Source organism: Lissotriton vulgaris, chromosome 7 (assembly GCF_964263255.1).
Source record: "Lissotriton vulgaris chromosome 7, aLisVul1.2, whole genome shotgun sequence".
Taxonomy (NCBI): domain Eukaryota; kingdom Metazoa; phylum Chordata; class Amphibia; order Caudata; family Salamandridae; genus Lissotriton; species Lissotriton vulgaris.
The window spans coordinates 1,725,473,217-1,725,489,169 of record NC_141695.1 but is presented as its reverse complement, the minus strand read 5'-3'; positions in this window follow the sequence as shown (position 1 = coordinate 1,725,489,169).

Sequence of the window (15,953 nt, the reverse complement as noted above, 5' to 3'; positions counted from 1 at the left end):
CCGGCATGTAAATAATGCCCACAAATTTGATAACAAGTCTTTAAAGTCAAATAAATATTTCTTTAACACGCAGACGCTTTTCAGAGAAGAACTCCAGATTTTCTTTGGCTTGATAAGTATTGATTAGAAGTATTTTTTAAAAATATTTACTAAAAAACGTTCCTGCCCTGATGACAATGCTGTTAGTGACCTAAGAGGAAGTCAGTCGCCTTAAGAACCCTATATCAGGCCTAGCTATTTATTATAGATTTAATATCATAAACTATTAAAATCAAACACAAGAGGGGTTTTTTAACAGCGCACACCCCAAACTTGCACATTTGAAGCTGGGGTCATATGTGATGTACAAAAAGTCGGATTGGTGAAAAAGAATTTGCCCAGGATCACACACATTGGTGAAGCAGGGACGCCGGGATTAATCTCAGATTTTTCAATTTCACGCTGCAATTCAGCCATCTTTCATTTATATCGTGGTTTCACTTCAGTAAAAGACCTTAACGAATGATGACAAACGTTGTCATAATCAGCAGCATTGCAGCCTTGCTACAAACCCAGGCTTTTGTTCTTGACTTCTTATCGATTTAGTCAGTTTTCAACGAAAGCGCTTCTACACATACTGGATAAATGTAATGTTGGAATTTAAAAACTAACTAGCAGCCCGTCCCGACGTTGTTCCGGGGAGAAAAGTAAAGTGTGAAATGTTAGGAATAGTAAAATTATAAAGCTTTGAATATTTCTCAGTACACAACAATTTTGTATCCTCTTCTCCTGAAGCCTAACTCCTAAAACAAAGACCTTATTCTACCTAACAAAGACAAATGCTACACCTGCAACAGACACGTGAGAAAGAACAAATCCAACAGGCACATCAAATGTACTATTAAACCTAATGCAAGAGCTTCCAGGGGAAAAATACAATTCAGGCCTACAGAAATCGGCCAACATAAGACATGGCACATGGCCTAATGAAATTACACATTCAAAATGATCATTATTCATTGATTGATTGATTGATGCTTTATTTCGATATGCACATATCATAAAAGCAGTACAAAAAGATAAAAACAGCATGTCGAAATAAATAAGACTGTACAAGTGGAATGATAATTAAAACACGGTATGTCAGCATAAATTAGATAAAAAAGAATTAAATTGTTATGGACAGTCTTCTAAGTCTTAACAACCAAGCCCATTTTAAAAATTTTGCAACAGCACAAACAATAGGAGGGGCTGTATTAGTTAAAAGAATCCGTAGGGCAACAGAGTGCTGACGAGTCCCCAGTTCTCTGCAAATGGGGGCAAGCCAACGCGATCTGGGGCGACCATAGTCCTGGCATTCGAAAAGGAAGTGTGGCACCGTCTCTGGTTTGTCCGGACAAGAGGCACAAAAGCGTGATGTGGGCTGGGCTTTATTCCACCTTGAACAGAGATCCGCCAAGGGCAAGGTTCCTAGCCGAAATTTAATGTACAAGGACCTATCCATAGCCACTGTTATAATATCCATATATGGCTCATACAAGACAACGTCTTTGAACAACAGGAAAGCTGCGGTGGTTTTGCAATGCTGCTGGCTACTAGAACGCTTCACGTCAACCCACTCCCAGAAAAGTTTTTTTAGAATCTTCTTAGGTGGAGCGGAGTGACTATGCCAGCAAGAAGCCAAACCCAGTTCCCCTAAAAGATGTTTTATGTCCTTCAGCCATTTGATGCTGCTCCAACCGTCAGCATGCATCACTTCTGCTAGACCATTGGCATACGATTGTAGCTCCATTATTCATTGAGCACATCTAATTAACATGTTACATAAGCACATAACATATGTGAATAATGGTCAGCAGCATGTGCAAATTCTGCTCGTTAATGTTTTCAGCTAAACACATCTAATTGCAACAGTAACTTATTCACGTTCACTTTGAAAAAATCCCTAATACGTCACCTTTCATGTTATTACAGTTCACATTCTAATGTTCTAAGTTGATACAACAAAGGATTTTATGTGGGTGCGGCTTATCTATGATTATAATGCACCCCTATAAATTAACGAAAATAATTGCGCTACATCAATGGCTATTAGAACATTCCGCCCCTAGAGGGCAGAATGTCTTAATTACAAATACAAAGGCATCGAAGCTCGAGGAGGTTGAAATCTCCGATGCTCCAAAGTTTTTGTTTCACTGCTGTTGCTGTGATAGTTCAACAGCTAACCTTGCACGAAGGGCCATGGCTGTTAGATGTTGAACATTCATAGCAAGAGCTGTGAAAAGCCCCTGGTTCTCCCCAGCTTGGCAAAACTGCTTTTATTTCTTTCACTTCACTTTGATAACTTTATTTTGGTCAAAGACCATAAAAGTGCAATAAAATATATACAAGCACAGTATTAAAATATAAATACATCGAGTTAAAAAGTTATTAAACAATGGATATCAAAGGAGTAGTTAAAAGTGAAAGCAATGGTCCCTTAGTCCTTATGGATTATTGTGGACCTTCTCCTCCACATACCGACAAGAAACCGGGAAACAGCAAAGACAATGGGAGGGGTAGTGTCATAGGTTAAGACTCTACAAGCAAGAGCACCGTGCCTAAAGCCCAAGTTTTTGCAAAGTGGGATGACCCAACACTTCCGAATTTCACCATATGCTGGGCAGAAAAAGAGAATATGTATAATGTCTTCCCTGTCATGATTGCAGGCAGGGCAGTTAGCCTTTGTCGCTTTTGCCCATCTTGAAGTGAATTCCCGGACTGGTAGAGAGCCGTGTCTCAGTTGAATGTATAGCTTTCTTGCCAGTGGAGGTTGCACCAGGTCCAGGAACGCCTCCATCCTGAATTCAACTTTGGTTGTGAGGAACTCATTGGACAGTCTGCCAAGGGAATTTGAGCAATGTAGCATTTTGAGGTTGTGCGCTTTTACAGCTGCCACCAGGACAGTCCTTTGGATCCTCAAACAGCTATCCTCCGGTGTATCCCAAAGTTGGGGAAGGCCAATTTGGTAAAAAAGAGACTTAACATGTGCCAGCCATGGTATGTTCTTGGTCTTTAACTGTCCCCAAATGATTTTGAATTCTGCTCTAAACGGTTCCAGCTCCGGGACAGACCAGAGCCTTCTCCAATAGAGCAGAGATCGGGCTGCCGCTAGCTCAGTAATAGGTTCCAGGCCCAGGTCCAAGCGTAATGGGAGCAGAGGCGTGCTTTGCGGGAGATCAAACAAAGGCCGCATGAAAGAATGTTCCACTTTCGTTAGGTTACATGTGTTGGTATGTCCCCAGAGTTCTGCAGCATATAAGGCTGCAGACCTGACCTGTGTTTTATATATCTCTAGGGCAGGGGCAACCGGTTTAAAGGATAAGGCGCTGCAAAATCTGCCTATGCCACCCAGTATCTGTGCAAGTCTCAGGGAGGATTTAGAGACTTGCTGGTCCCATGTAAATTGTTCTGTCAAAGTCACTCCCAAGTATGTGAAGGTCTTGACTCTCTCAAGGGGGGTTCCGTTCAATGTGGGGTTAGGGCGGGTGTGCCTCGGGGGGTTGAAGATCATAAACTTGGTTTTCTCCAAGTTGATCTCCAAACCTCGCGAGGCGCAAAAAGAAACAAACCAATCCAGAACCCGCTGAATGCCCGATGATGTCCGCGACAACAACAAGGTGTCGTCCGCAAACATCAGAGCGGGCACCCTGCCAGTGACCAGGCGTGGTGCATCATTGTCCTTGACACAATTAAGTCTGTCTATCAGGCCATTGACATATAAGCTAAAGAGGGTAGGGGCTAGTACGCAGCCCTGGCGTACTCCTCGTGTGACAGGGAAACAATCAGATAATTCCCCATTCTTCCCACATCTCACCTGGGCATAATTCCCAGTGTGGAGCCGGGTTATGGAGTCTAGTAAATAAGGAGGGAGACCAAGTTCCTCCAGCACCGTACAGAGCCTCTTCTTCTGGACCAGATCGAATGCGGCCCGCAGGTCCACAAAAACAAGGTAGAGGCTGCCACCCTCTACTCTTGCAGTTTTCCAGTATAGGATCTGGAGTCGAAAGATCTGGTCCAAGGTCGAGACCCCTGATCTAAAACCGGCTTGGAGGGTGGTCAAAGTTTTGTTTTCCTCCATCCAGCCCAGTAGCCTCTCCAGGAGAATTTGGCCCATCAGCTTCTGAGTGGTATCGAGTAGACTAATTGGTCTATAATTTGATGGAGCAAGCGGACAACCCTTTTTAAAAATTGGAACAATATCAGTCCCCAGCCAGGTCTCAGGGACTGGGGAGCCCCATAGGACAGCATTAAACAAAACCAACAAGTATGGGGCCCAGATCTTTGGCTGGGATCTAAAAAGATCTCCAGGGTGCTTGTCCAGGCCCGGGGCCTTATTCGGGAGCAATTTCTCGATTGCCAGTTCAACTTCCCTGAGTGTGATGTTATCCGGACAGTAGGTGGGGGCTCCAGTAGGGGCACCTTTTTTCACTATTACAGGACAGGGTCCGAGTCCATGGCCCAAGGCCTCCGGCAGTCTGCACTCATGCGGGGGGTCCGGGGCCATGGGGGGCTCGGGAGCTCGATTAGAGCCATGGGTTCTACAAGGGGAAGTCCCTAGACCCGGAGCCCCCTGCAGTCGACACTCATGCCGGAGGTCCCGAGGCACATCATCCCGTGTAGCCAGAGCCAGTTCTGGGATCTCCCCCTGGAGCAGCCACCCAATATCCTCCAACTCAGGGCTTGTGTAGAGTGACTTAAAGTGAGCCTCCCTCACTATAGGAGCAATGTTCGAGACCCCAGTATCTCTCTCAGCCATCACTGAAGAGGTGACAATTAGCCAAAAGGTCTTGGAATCTTTTAGAAGCAGTGCCTGTCTCAACTCTTCCCACCTCGATTCCTCCCACTCACTCTTTGCTCTAGTGAGCGCTTTCTTGTACAACAGTCTGGTCGTTCTAATTTTAGGGACATCCTTAGATTTAATATCCTTAAGTAGGTCTTTCTTAAGGTTTTTGCATGTATGGTTGTGCCAGGGGTGTGTTTTATTCCGGTGCAACTTAGTCCCACTAACCGGATAAAATACTTCCCCAAGACTCTCAACTAACTTTCTGTGGATTTCTATAGTCTGCCCATGGGAGGTGGAATTTCCCATTATTTCTTTCAGCTGAGCCAGGGAGACCCAGGAGCTGAGCAGCATTACCCTTCCCTCCCTCCGAGGCTCCAATGACTCTGAGCTAGGAAGGAGGGAGGAGGAAGGCTCCGGTGTGCCCTGCAGCACAGACTCTGCCTTTCACTTTCCCCTTCCCACTCCTTGTATTTTGGAATGCAGGGAAAAGAGAAAGGCAGAGGTTGTTTATTAGTACATTGAAATGTTGAGTGCAGTGGCCCATACCAGTTCATATAGGTCGCTGCTGCTCCATTGTCTTCAATGGAGCTCTCAACATTTCATTGCTCTGATCAGTGTTACAGAAGAGCTTACTTCAGCAGGAAAATTATTTTCAACCAGAAAAAATATAGCTTTTAGAAAAAAAGGCCGATCACACTGTAAGCCTGTTGCTGAATCTGGTTAGGATCAGTGCTGAGGCTTTAGGGTGCTAGGGGCTTGCTCTTGGAAATCCACTAATGCTCTAGATCACACTGTGTCCTGTTTGCCCAATTCTTGCATGCCCTGCTCCCTTAGGATGCAGGGGAAGGTGGCTTCCCTAAAAGTATATCCACTGCTTACTTGTGTAATGGGAAAAGTATTGGTGGACTCACTGGCACCTAGAATGGCTCATGATCTAAGTCCTGGTATGTTGTTTCCAATAGGGCGCCACCTTGAGGGCAGTGGAGTTCCTGCAGAAAATAAAATGTACAAATATCCCTAATGTGGTGGGAAAAACATCCTGCATGTAAGGGAAATGTGTTTTTCTCTGAAAACAGACACCTGCAATGGAGGTTTGTCTTTGAAAGTGGACAAAGTCCTACCTGACAGACCTGCCTACCGTCAGAGTAATATTTTCACTGAACTGGTTCCTGCGATCAGGTTAAAGCCAACCAAAATCCACCACACACATGGCAGATCATTTTAAATATATATATCTATTTATTCTATTTTTGGGGAAAACGTCCAAATATCAATCTATCTATCTATCTATCTATCTATCTATCTATCTATCTATCTATCTATCTATCTATCTATCTATCTATCTATCTATCTATCTATCTATCTATCTATCTATCTATCTATCTTTATATATATATATATATATATATATATATATATATATATATATATATATATATATATATATATATATATATATATATATATATATATATATTTGTGTTTTTCTTCATATTTTAAAGTCTATTATTGGGAAGGAGCCCCGTCTTTATTTTCCCTAAACTACTTTTACCCAGTCCCTCCCAGAACCATAAATTTACCCATACCTCCCTTTACCTCTATCCACCCCAATACCTAAAGCACCCTTACCTCCTTTTATCTCTACCCACACTTAAACCCTAAATGTAGCCTTACCTCCGTTGACTTCGACCCATCCCTACACTCTAACATTTCCCGTACCTCCCTTTACCTCGTCCCTCCCCTGAAGCCTAAAACTACCCTTGCCTCCCTTCACTTTTATAATACTAACTTTACCCCTACCTCATTTTACCTCTAAGCAACTCAAACCCTAAATTCATCCTTACCTCCCTTTACCTCTACCGACCACTAAACCCTAAAATCACCCTTACTTCCCTTTACCTCTACCCACTCCAAAACCTTAAAATTACCTGTACCTCCCTTTTTCTCTACACACCCTACAAGGTGCTATCCATGTAGGCAAGCGCTTCAGTGACCCACATAAAGACATTAAGCACTATATAAATGTTGCAATACAATGTTGCAATATAGTCTAAAGTGAACACAATCTTGTCATTCAGTGCTTGTCTACAGCTATGCAGTCATTCAATTCTCTTGCCAAATCGTGGTTGCCATCTTGGAACAGGTCAATATAATGTTCTCAGATGGCTGACCATTATTTTCTTTTCACCCAAGATGGCCGCCACTTTGGTTCTACACAAAACATGACAGCCATTTTAGAAGTTTAGAAAATATGTGTTCCATAATAGCCGGCCACTGCTATTGGCTTGCCACTGCCAGAGCAAATACACAACTATTGGCAAAGCCAATACTACTTATAACAAACATTGGTAAAGTGACACCAAATTACTTTGCCAATCTGTGTTACTGTTGTGTCCTCTGACTGGAGCAACAGCATCAGAGACCAAGAAAAGCGGCATCACTTCTGTTTAACCTGCTAATATCTCATTTTCATCATCATTCAAAGTTCTGCGAATATCATTGTCTAATAATCTGCCATCCAGCATTCAACAACTCAACATGCATCCGAGACTGAAACAGATAAGCATGACCAATCAATATGCCTCATGTAATAACTTTATTGTGCAAAGAGAAAGAGAGAGCTTCATTCACCACCTTCAGGACAGCTCGACACAGCTACAGTTTGGTGAACAAACATACTCCAGAATACAAGTAGGATACTTCAGCTCAATGACTCTTAAATTGAACGATTTAGCAAAATAAATTATTTTTATGATGAGAAAGCACCAGACCAGGTCCTGATTCCCAGTTGCAGCTTCTTTTTTTCCCCTTTTTTTGATCCTCATTTGCCACCTCGCCACCCATAACTTCTATCTTAGACCACCACTGGGCTTTTTATCTTATAGGCTGGTTTAGAGTAATGGGGCATAGACATCGCCTATTCTTGAATCTGGCCTTACTCTGAACTGCCCCTCTTAGCCACCTGACTCAACAGGTGTGTCTTCCTCCAACTCTATTTTTCGTCCCGGGGTACCATGTACCAGCGAGATAGGCACGGGCTTAATCATCGGAATTTAACACAAACTGTTCAACCAAAGCATAAAAGGAAAGGTAACCAAAATCCTCGATTTCTCTTAGAGTGGTCTAAAATATCAAGCTTAGCCATGTACCTCATGGCTAGAATCCAATCCATTAAACTAGGACTAAGCGGTGAGACCCATACCTTGCATATCTCTCTGCGCGCTAGCAACATAGCATAAAAAATGAGTCTAACATTATTATTCATAAATCTATTTTCTAAGTCGTATCTCCCCGTAATAATTAATTCTGGGCTTACCTCAATGCGTTGGTTCAGAGATTTGGAGAGGGAATTACTTACATCTATCCAGAATTGCATTATTTTTGGACTGGACACAAACATATGCAAATCATCCACATTCGGAGCTTTACATTTCGGACACCCAACAATTCCGCCAGCTTTGAATTTGGAGAGTCTATAAGGAGACCAATATGCCCTGTGGATGGTAAACAAAAGATTTCGCCTTAGGTTTGCAGGCTTAACGATACTATAGAGCATAGACATAGTTACTTGCCATTGGTTTTCTGTCGCGATCCTTGGCAAGCTATCCATCCACAGGGTCTCTGGCAAGACAAACGGTCCATCCTCCATTTCTAATATCGCCCAATACCAGAAGGCCACTTCCTTCTTAAATATCTCTGTCTCCAACTTCAACTCAAAGTCATTTTCAGTTCCAATCTCTGTTTCCACGTCATTAGCCCAGCTTTGGATCTGTAAGTATTTATATTTTGAGAAAACCGGTCCCCACATTTGTTGGCATACACTCCATGATATAAGTTTGCCATCTGAAAACAAATCTTTCCACCTTTGCAGAGCAGGTTCCTTTTTCAATTGTAGTGCCAACGCATCTTTTGTCCAAGATGGAGCGCCAGGAGACTCCCATATTGGCGCCATATAGCTAAAATAGGGCAATTTTACTACTTTTCTGATTTTATGCCATATCTCTGCCAAGTCCCGCAAAATCTTGAGTCTCACCTTTTTAAAAAATGTAGGGTCTGAGAACTTATATAAAAAACCAAAGTCATGATATCCAGACCTTTTCAGCAAACCAAACATTTCTCCAATCGGAGATTTAAGTAGGGTACCCAACAACATCCTACAATTTTTTAAACAAAAAGCCCATGCATAAATTTGAATATCTGGGGCCGCCAACCCTCCTTTATTAATTCTCCTCCTTAGTTTTTTCCATGAGATCCGAGAGCCTTTTGACGCCCAGATAAAAGATGTTATTACACTCTGTAGTTTGACCAGCCATTCCTTTTTGAAACCAAGTGGGATAGTCTCAAATAAAAAAGTAATTTTCGGTACTATCACCATTTTTACAAGATTAGATCGTCCATATATAGAAAGTGGTAAATTCATCCATCCTTTTAATGTAGCAGCGACTTCTTTTTTAATCCTATCAAAATTAGTTTTTGCTAGATCTTCAATCTTTTGTGTTATCCTGACCCCCAAGTATCTCATTTCTGTTGTTGTTTTAACCCCCCCTGTATTGAGATTCCAAGCCATAATTTCAGTCTTGTCTTGATTTATCTGATAGCCTGAGATTTTTCCAAATTCCTTTGCTATTTTAACCAGATTCTCCAAGGAAAGCAACAAATTAGAAGAATAAACAATAATATCGTCTGCATATAATCCTAGTTTCTTAGTCCAATCCATAGACACAAAAGGGGGGATCTCTTCTGTAGCTCTAATTTTGCAAGCAAGAGGCTCAATATATAAATTAAAAAGCAAGGGTGATAGAGGACACCCTTGTCTGGTGCCCCGCATTACTTTAATAGGATGTGTGAGACTGCCGTTGACCAAAACGCGCGATGTCGGTGAACAGTACAAAGCAAAAAGAGATTGCGTGAATTTGTCTCCTAAGTTAAGATATTGCAAGAGAGTTTTTAGATAAGTAAAGTTGACTCGATCAAAAGCCTTGGCAGCGTCTGAGGCGATCACTGCCAAGGGGAGCTCGAAATTAGAGGCCATATCTATCATGCCTATCAATGAAAATGTTAATTCTTTTAGATACCTTGCCTTAATAAAACCTCTTTGGTCTTCGTGAATCAATTTGTGTATAACTTTACCAAGTCTATCAGCCAAAATTTTTTAGAAGAATTTATAGTCGCAATTTAAGAGCGAGATAGGTCTGTAGGCATCTAAACTCCTAGGAGATTTCCCTGGTTTAAGTATTAAGGTGATTGTTGCCTCATTCCACGAACTAGGAATTGTTACATCTCCTCTGAAAATTTTGTTATATAGTTGACATAATATGGGAGCAATTAATTCACTTAACACTTTATATACCTCCCCTGGGAGGCCATCCGGGCCAGGAGCTTTCCCTTTTTTACTCTCCTTGATGACTTTCAACACTTCATCTTGGGTGATTTCCTTATTCAACTCCTCCATATAATCATCAGAGAGTGGTAAATTATTATGAGTGGGATTACTAATAAGGAGCTAAAGCTCCTCAAATGGAATGTGAATGGTCTTCGGGTTAAAATGAGGAGATTATCAATATTGAAATACCTAGAAGACTTTCCTGCTCATGTGATCATTATACAAGAGACACACTTAACTGAAAATGAAAGTAAGGAGATTTTCGGTACTCAAAAGTGGATTGCCAACGCTATTTTTACACCTCAAGATCTAGTAACTAAAGGGGTGGGTATTTTGATTAGGAAAGGAGTTGACATTGTAGTTGAAAATAAATCAGTAGATAGAAGAGGAAGATGGGTGATTGTTAAGTTAAGATTGGCAGGGGAAGCCTTTATAATAGTCGGATATTATGGCCCGAACGTTGATGACCCAACAGTATTAGAAAAAATTGAGGTGGAATTATTGGAATTCTCTGGCAAAATAATTATGGCTGGAGACTTCAATACAGTTTTAGATGGTAAGCTGGATAGAACTGGGAATGACAGGGCAATAGTAAATAGCAAAATGACAGCTAAGTTAAGGATGATTATGGCACAACAAGGTTTGTGTGATATATGGAGATGGAAAGCTCCACAACAGATCGGATTTACCTTTCACAATAAAAAACATAAACATAGTTCACGGATAGATTTCTTTTTGGTAGATACTAGGCTAAAAGAACGGGTCACGAAAGTGGAACATATAGGGGCACATCTATCAGATCACTCAGCTGTGAGTTTGAATTTAAGTTTAGCTGCAGATGAGGGGAGCTCAGCCTGGAGATTAGATAGAACTATTTTAGCGGATGAAGAATTTCTAGTAGTCTTAAAAGATGAGTTACGAGTTTTCCTGGATGTCAATGTTGGATCAGCTAAGGAGGACATAGTTTGGGAGACTTGTAAAGCTTTTATGAGAGGGAGACTGGGAGTTCAGGGGGCTAAGAAGCGGAGGTTGTATTATAGTTTGATCACTAATTTGGAGAAAGAAATATGAGACTGTGAGAGTAGTCAAATTGCACAGGCAGGAAACATCTTCGAAGAGGGAGTCAATAATAAACTTTTAGATTTAAAAATAGAACTTACGGCAGTACTTGCTCGAAGAGTTAAAGAAAGATGGGAGGCTATTCAGTTGGCACATTTTTCATATGGAGAGGGGTGTGGCAAGTTACTAGCGTGGAAAGCCAAGAAAGACTTCGTACGTAATCAAATAAAAGAGATTAAGAAGTCGAACTCAGGAGAAGTTATAACAGAGCGGAAGCAGATTGTACAAGCATTCTTTGATTATTTCGTGAATGTGTATACAGAGGATCTCTGCCCGAGTGAAGTAGAGATAGAAAGCTGGCTACCCTTGGTGAAACCACTCTCTGATGATTATATGGAGGAGTTGAATAAGGAAATTTCCCAGTTGCAGCTTGTGCTTTTCCTGGTGGTTGGGATGACAGTGACAGTCCCCTGTTTGCACTGTGAGGGTTTCAGAATGGCATATTTTGGTGTTGTCCTTTCAAATTCCACCATGCAGCTCAGAAGTGCTGAAAATATGGGAAATAATGGGAGGAGCGCCTGTCTTCAGTTCACACTACCTGTTGTTCTCTGGCAGTCCCCCTCTTGCTTGTTGCAATCAGGAGAGAGGGTGTGGTGAAGACTTCTTTATTGTGTTTGCTTTGCAATTGCATTTTTTAAGCTCTAGGTTCTGATAGCTTAGTTGTCAAACAGATCTACTTCTTATAATACACATAGAGTTGGCTTTGGATCCGCCCCTTTCAACCACTATCTTTCTTGGACAAATCTCTTTTAGCCATTGGCTTGAGACTTTGTCAATCACATCTTAGATCACCCCGCTTGCATAGTTATGTCTCACCTAATGCTATTGCCTGTTTGAGTGTGTCCTTCCACCTCTGCTCCATTGCTGGCATTGAACTGCATGATGGAATACTTTATAACAAAATCGTGCTCTGTTGGCTTTGCCAGCCAGCTGTATGTCTGATGCAGACACTATATACTTTAGCACAATGAAGCCAGACCTACTGGCTATGCCAATGCTTGTTTACAATTACGGTCACATGTGCAGCAGATGACCATTTGCTCATAAGCAAAAAAAGTATTTTTAACGCAAACATAAGGCCGTTAAAAGAGCTCCTGTCCCTTAAAGTATAATTATGTGACCCATAAAGGCCCATATACTAGTATATATACGCTGGGTACCTAGTCTAACGTGGCAACATCAGTCATTTCTGTCAAAGTCCAGGACTAAAATATGACACACTAGTCAGGGAGGCAGGGTGCGGTCTGTCCCGAGCTACACGAGTTTTGGATTTGGCACCCCCCTGCTCTTACCTGCTGCCTTCGCGGTTCAGCAAACGCAGGAATCGACAGCACCCCCCCACTCTTACATATGGCCGCTGCGGAGCGGCAAACACTGGGACTGCCACGGGTGGCCAACGGTCTAGATAGCTGCAATTTCTATCATCAGTGTTGGGTTGTAGAGTGTTTGGATGGCCCATATTTGATCAGTATGAGAGACTGTTCTGTGGCTTTGGGAGAAAAAAGTGTACTCCCTCTCCCCTCAGTGACTTTCCATTCACACATTTATGAGGCCAAAGTCCACCAATTTGCTTCATATTGGCCGACATACCAGCCCCTGTGAATCCTGTTCTGCCTCAGACGTGACAGAAGATTACTAATCCTGGCCAACATCACCGCCATCCATTCCTTTTCAATCTCTAAGTATAGTCCTTCAACAGCCATTTAGTAGTGACTCCTGGGTGCCGATGTCATTGGCAAGTATCTTTTATGAATCTTTTCCGGTACTCTTCCCTCCTTTTCCACCTCTTCTTTATTACTTGATTTCTCATCCCAAATCTAGCCTCTATTCAATCAGACTGGTCTGGCTACAGATTTCTCAAGTTCTTCTCTCCTTTCAAGCAGTTCTAGAAGACGTTGTCTCTCTCCCACTGATGTGATTCATTGTATTCTAGCATCGATGGTGCATACCCGAGTGAAAGCTTAGACCCATCCTTGACATATTTGTCAATTCCTCAATTCATACTTCACCTCCATCATTGTTCTCCTGCGGTACAAGGTCGCTTGAGATAAGTCTCAATAAAGATGCATCTCACATTCGTCCAATTTAATTGTAATTTTGTGCTTGGCCAACCCCAGATCTTATTGTAATTTCAGAGGTTGCTAGTTTTGCTACAGGGCTTCTTGGCTGCAACACACTTTCTGCTTTGAGAGGGCCTACTTTATGTGCCCCAGTGATCGATATTGTAACTCAGCACCCTCCCCTAGAGTATGGAAAAATAACAAAGTGAAAAAAGGAATTTATGTAAGTGCCTTCTACGTTCTCTCTTGCGTTTTAGATTTTAATGTTGTACCTATGGGACTGATCTTCAAGGTCCTCGGATTTCTTTCTCAGATTTTCTACCTTTTCCGCAGTTGAACTGAACAGGGTTGTGGCAAGCCTCAATTTCATGTTGCAACTGGGAGGGTTCACCTTCATTATTAAAAACTCTTTCCCCCATCGCATTTATCTTTTTCATGATATCCACCATTATAGCCCTAGGCTCTGCTGTCATTGTTTGAAGCTGTATGGAAAAATAACAAAGTGAAAAAAGGAAATTATGTAAGTGCCTTCTACTTTCTCTCTTGCGTTTTGGATTTTAATGTTGTACCTATGGGACTGATCTTCATGGTCCTCGCATTTCTTTCTCAGATTTTCTACCTTTTCCGCAGTTGAACAGAACAGGGTTGTGGCAAGTCTCAATTTCATGTTGCAACTGGGAGGGTTCACCTTCATTATTAAAAACTCTTTCCCCCACCGCATTTATCTTTTTCATGATATCCACCATTATGGACTAGGCTCTGCTGTTATTGTGCTGTTATTGTTTGAAGCTGGTCCATGAGAGTTCTTGCGAGCTAGATTTCTTTAATGTTTTTAGGGTAACTTGGTAGATTAGACCAGCAGACTCTCAGGCCTTGCTGTGCTTTCAGGTGCTTTGTGTATATATGCCTGGATTTTCAGAGTTTATTGCCCTACTGTCATTCTCTAAACCAGACCCAACCAATAAGCCCATTTGGACTTATGATTACATAGGTATGATTACTCCAGCCCTCCCTAGGAAGCAAGTTAAGAGCCACCTTACCGCCCCTCAGAGCTGCTGATTGCTGGTAAGAGCTGTTAGTCTAGTTCCAACTTAGTGATGCTGTGACAACCCAGATGAGGTCTTGCTATTGTGTCATTTACTGACCTCTTTCTCTGCACATGTGACCCACCCACTCAGTGGTGGTCCCCCAGGAACGTTTGTGTGTTCCAACTTGCCAGAAAGACTTAGAATCACCATGCTGCTCCTTGAAGCTTACTGGCGGTGATAGAGTCCCAAGTAAAAAATCTGTACTGGTGTAGTTCATGCAAGTCTCTTCCTACATGTATTTTCATCGAGGGTTTCTTGCCCAAATAATGCATGACTGTAGGATTCTAGCTGGGCCTGGTGTGTTTTGAACTTCTATGATGTGGTTTTGCACTCATCCAAATTTCTCCCGGGGTGGGACCCTGTCATTACGCCTATTACTGTGATTGTTGGAGCAGCCTTCACCTCATGCAAGGTTACAGCTTTTTGGCCCTGCCGGCCTTGAAGTAAATTTAAGATGTTTGCCACTCGCCTCTTCTCCTTTGGCTGGCCCTGTGACTCAAATTGAGGTATCAATCTTGCTGGTTCTGCATTCCTAGGCATGGCCTAACGGCCTTTAAATTACATTTAGACTGCTGGCGGCCCAGCCTGGGAGCTCTCCACAGACATGTCTACATTGGGTTGTGGTGGCCACACTCCCCATGATCAATTCTTGAAGGAGAAATCTTTCCTCGCTTTAAAAAAATGTGAATAGGGATAGATTGCAAGCTAAAATATAGAGATAAATCTCAGTTTAGCATTCTGTGTCATTTCTTGTAATTTTTGCAATATTTCACATTATTACACATAGCAAAGTACGTGAATTTCACACACCCCTAGTCAAGATCTTTTGCCACATTAAAAAGCAGTGAAGTGCTGCATGTTGAAGTACAGGACAAACCATCTTCTGCACCTGGTTAACAAGCATCAAATATTTTGTTATGTCTACCTAATACTGCACTGAGTTTGACATTCGGTGCAGCACTCAAAATGCAGACCTCAGGCAATATTGTCTCTCAAAAAAGCATTTTATGTCTGATGAAAATACTGGCCAAGTGTAATACCCACACTAGAATTGGGGTCGAAGTAGACAGTGCCAGGCAGAGCCTCCAATGGACACATGGATGTGAAACCCTTCAGGATTTGGCATTGTCTCATGTTTCTGACAGTAGGTGTGCAGCTTGTGAGCTAGGCCCACTTGATATGCAGTGGTGCTTTTCTTTTCTTTGTGTCCTATTTTTGGTGTTAGAAAAGTTTTACAGACTGCTAAAATTGGATTGAGACATGTTGTGGGCGTCCTTCTAAATACCAAATTCGGACCCGATGCATGGTTTGCAACTGGAGTTCTGGTCGTAAACCACTGAAAAGTTACTGTCTCCGGATTGGGGTGGTTTCTTATTTGCAAAATGGAAAGGCTCCCTTTTGGGCCCCATCACCTTTATGAAGAGTGGAAAAAGTTTCCAGGGGAGTAAGCAGTGGTCCTGAGACCAAGGCCAAGTCTTACAGAAACTTTAAAAAAAAAG